Source organism: Myotis yumanensis, unplaced genomic scaffold (assembly GCF_028538775.1).
Source record: "Myotis yumanensis isolate MYYU_CA2020_CCGP unplaced genomic scaffold, mMyoYum1.0.hap1 SCAF_3, whole genome shotgun sequence".
NCBI classification, from domain to species: Eukaryota; Metazoa; Chordata; class Mammalia; order Chiroptera; family Vespertilionidae; genus Myotis; species Myotis yumanensis.
Genome location: NW_027223754.1, coordinates 51,000,520 through 51,005,094, shown reverse-complemented (window position 1 = coordinate 51,005,094; position 4,575 = coordinate 51,000,520).

Below are 4,575 nucleotides of genomic sequence, written 5' to 3'. Positions count from 1 at the left end.
TTAATTTTTTTACATGGAACAAGCTAGTTTCATTCTTTGAAATGTGGCTTTCCTATTTCCCCAGCATCATTTATTGAAGAGGCTTTCTTTTCTCCATTGTGGTTTTTTGTCAAACATTATTTTCCTGTATATGTGGGTTTATTTTTGGGTTCTCAATCCTGTTCCATTGGTCTGTGTGTCTGTTTTTCTGCCAATAGCATACTGTTTTGAATATTGTTGGTTGTTCTGTAATATAATTTGAAGTCAGGTAGTGTGATACCTATAGCTTTGGTCCTTTTTTCTGAGGATTGCTTTGGCTCTTCTGGGTCTTTTGTGGTTCCATACAAATATTATGAATTTTTATTATATTTCTTTAAAAATATTATTGGGATTTTGATGGAGATTGCATTAAATCTCTATATTGCTTTGGTAATATGGACATTTTAACTATGTTGAATCTTCCAATCCATGAACATAGACTATATTTCCATTTCATGGCATCTTTTTCAATCTCTTTTAATAATGTTTTGTAGTTTTCAGTATGTAGGTCATTCACATCCTTTGTAGGAATAACTACATATTTTATTCTTTTTATTGAAATTGCAAAAGAATTTGGAGTTTTTTAAATTTCTTTTTCTGAAATTTCATTATTAGTATATGGGAACGCCGTGAATTTTTGGACATTAATTTTTAATTTTTTTTTTTTATTTGAGAGAGAGAGATCAATCAATTTGTTATTCCACTAATGTATGCATTCATTAGTTGCTTCTTGTATGTGCCCTGACCAGAGATCCATCCCACAATCTTATATCCTGACAATGCTCTAACCAACTGAACTACCAAGCCAGGGCCTGTACTTTCATTACGTATCATGCAATTTTATTCTATTTATTGTTTCCAGTAGTTTTTTTGGTGGAGTCTTTAGGGTTTTCTATATACAAAATCATGTCATCTGCAGAGAGTGACACTTTTTTCTCCTTTCATTTATTAGGTTGGTCTTGTTTTATGCTGTGTGATACCTATCCAAGGTGGTTCCTTAACAACATTCAGCTATCCATATTAGATTTTATATTTATTTGTACAATAAAGTGTTGTACAAATATTCTTTATTTCTGTATAATTTTTTGGGGGGGGGTGGAGTCACCAGATTATTTAATAAAGGCTGGGGGGAGTGGTGTTAAAAAGTATTATCACCCGCTCGGAAATCGAAGATGGCGGCATATGTAAACACCGGAGACTGCCGCCGTGGACAACCACTTCAAAAATACAACTAAAAGTCGGAGCGGACATCAACCAGAACCACGGGAAGGCTGGCTGAGGAGAGTCTCTTCAACTAGAAGCAAAAACAACAGCATTCCGACGCTCAGCAGAGGCGCAGTGTGGAAAATTTAAAGGTACGGCGGTGCGGTGGTGAGGGTGCGCGCGCAAAGCGGGCTGGCGGCTGAGGGCGCGATTGTCGTTTTCAATCAGGAGCGAATCTCAGACTCTGGGCTACAGATCCGGGCGAGTCTCTAGGGACCCAGACTCAAACGGGAGAAGCGGGACTGTCTGGCTACGGCCCCTCCGAGGTTTGCAGCGATTGCTGGGACAGAGAGGCAGAGCCCCTAGGGACGGACTGAGAGCGGCCATAGCTGCTCCCTCCCCCCGCCCTGTTGAGCCCGCCCCGCCCTGTTGAGCCCGCCCCGCCCAAACCCTGCGCACAGCCATTTGCCGATCGCCTCAGGCAAGGGCTGGACTAGCGCCTCCCCTGAGGACTGAAGTTTTCCCACAGCTGATTTCCACAGCCAGTCGGCCTGGTGGTCAAATCCCTCTAGTGTTAACTACAACAATTAAGGCTTGGCTAGAACAAGACTGCGCACAGAGACCACAAGGGGGTGCACCAAGAAAGCATAAAAGATGCGGAGACAAAAAAAACATGACAGAAATGGAGGATATGGAGCTAAGAATCGCAATTTTGAGGGCTTGCCATAAATTTGTGCAGAGCCTCACGAAAACTAATGAGACCCTCGATGCTACGATAAAGAAATTAGAAAGTAAGCATACACGGACTGAAATAAAGGATATTATACCCAATAGCAGACCAGAGGAGCACAAGAATCAAACCAAAGATTCGACAAAAAACACCCAATTGGAAAAGCAAAATGAAAAAAGAATCCGAAAGTGTGAAGATAGTGTAAGGAGCCTCTGGGACAGCTTTAAGCGCACTAATATCAGAGTCATTGGAGTGCCAGAAGATGAGAGACAGCAAGATATTGAAAACCTATTTCAAGAAATAATGGCAGAAAACTTCCCCCACCTGGAGAAAGAAATGGACTTACAGGTCCAAGAAGCGCAGAGAACCCCAAACAAAAGGAATCCAAAGAGGACCACACCAAGACACATCATCATTAAAATGCCAAGAGCAAAAGACAAAGAGAAAATCTTAAAAGCAGCAAGAGAAAGAGGCTCAATTACCTACAAGGGAATACCCATACGACTGTCAGCTGATTTCTCAACAGAAACTTTGCAGGCCAGAAGGGAATGGCAAGAAATATTCAAAGTGCTGAATACCAAGAACCTACAACCAAGATTACTTTATCCAGCAAAGCTATCATTCAGAATTGAAGGTCAGATAAAGAGCTTCACAGATAAGGAAAAACTAAAGGAGTTCATCACCGCCAAACCAGTATTATATGAAATGCTGAAAGGTATCCTTTAAGAAGAGGAAGAAGAAGAAAAAGGTAAAGATACAAATTATGAACAACAAATATGCATCTATCAACAAATGAATCTAAGAATCAAGTGAATAAATAACCTGATGTACAGAATGAACTGGTGACTATAATGAATCAGGGACATAGAAAGGGAATGGACTGACTATTCTTGAGGGAAAAGGGGTGTGGGAGATGCGGGAAGTGACTGGACAAAATCATGCACCTATGGATGAACTCAGTGGGTGGGGAGTGAGGGTGGAGGGTGGGGTGGGAGCTGGAAGGAGGGGAGTTATGGGGGGAAAAAAGAGGAACAAATGTAATAATCTGAACAATAAAGATTAAAAAAAAAAAAAAAGTATTATCACCCATTGGCACCTTGAGTGATGATCTAAAAGCCTTCTAATAAGGTCTTAGGGGGCAAAGCAAAGACAGTAATGGACTTCAAGCGACTTCTCAATTGAAATTCTGCCTCAATGCGACGCCACCTGGTGCGCCTGGTGTGCAGAAACTAACAAGGGGAAATCCATCAGGTGCGGGATGGGGTTGGTAGTTGTTCAGATTCCTAATTTTACCTAACACTGGCCTTGTTCCTGTGAATTTCACGGTCGCAGGTCCCCTCGGACCTGATGTCACCTCGGACCTGATGACCTCCATCAGCCTGGGGTCCTGGGAGGCGGGAACGCTGGGGTGAGGAGGACAGGCGGGGGGATTCAGAGGAAGGCTGTGCCTGCTCCTTCTTCTCCAAATCCCCCCGGAGCGCAGAGTCGGGGTTCCCCTAGAGCTCATCACGTGCACAGCCCAAGCTTTTCAACCCGGCCCACAGGTCCTGGAGGCCAGAGTGATTTTTAGGGTTTTCTTTCTTTATTATTTCCTTTCAAGTTCTCCACAGTTGATGATTTTCTGCTGAAAAATGGCTGAGAAAAAGGACCTATTCCATTTCTGTTCCCACCTGAATGCGACCTTGGGACCAACTTCAGAAATGCCAGACCCGGTCAGGAGGTGCGGGGCAGGGTGGGGCAGAAAGGGGCAGAGGCAGGCAGAGGGCGGGGTGCCGCTAGACTATTGCGCCCTCTGCTGGTCACAAGTCGTGGGGCCAGGGACTCCCTGGGACCTTGCCTGTGTGACGTGACTAGAAGTCCCTGGGTGGGAATCCCCCTGGGGCAGTGGTTCTCAACCTTCCTAATGCCACGACCCTTTAATACAGTTATTCATGTTGTGGTGACTCCCAACCATAAAATTATTTTCGTTGCTACTTCATAACTGTAATTTTGCTACTGTTAGGAGTTGTAATGTAAATATCTGATATGCAGCATGTATTTTCATTGTTCACTACCCACAGGTTGAGAACCGCTGCCCTGGGGCGAGGCGGGATACCTGGAAAAGAGAGCTGGCAGTCTGTGGCCTTCGGGAGGGCCAAGGGCAGTGCTCAGAATCCTATTTTATTTGTCAAACTATATTATTACTGTAAGTTTTTATTTTTATGCAACTGTTCTCATGATTCATGTTCATTCTTCAGCATACATATTTATTATGCCATTGCTGTAAGGTTTTGGCAATTACTTTTAGAAAAAACATTTTATTCTAATAATTTAAAATTTAAAATAAATGAATCACATTAGTTATGCCAAGAACAATTATCCCCAAATGAATGCTATATAGTCTTTTTTAGAATATATTTTTATTTATTTCAGAGAGGAAGGGAGAGGGAGAGAGAAATAGAAACATCAATGATGAGAGGGAATCATTGATTGGCTGCCTCCTGCATGCCCCACACTGGGGATCCAGCCTGCAACCCCGGCATGTGCCTTTGGCCGGACTTGAACCTGGGAACTTTCAGTATGCAGGCTGATGCTCTATCCACTGAGCAAAACCAGCTAGGACTATATAGCCTCTATGTATATAT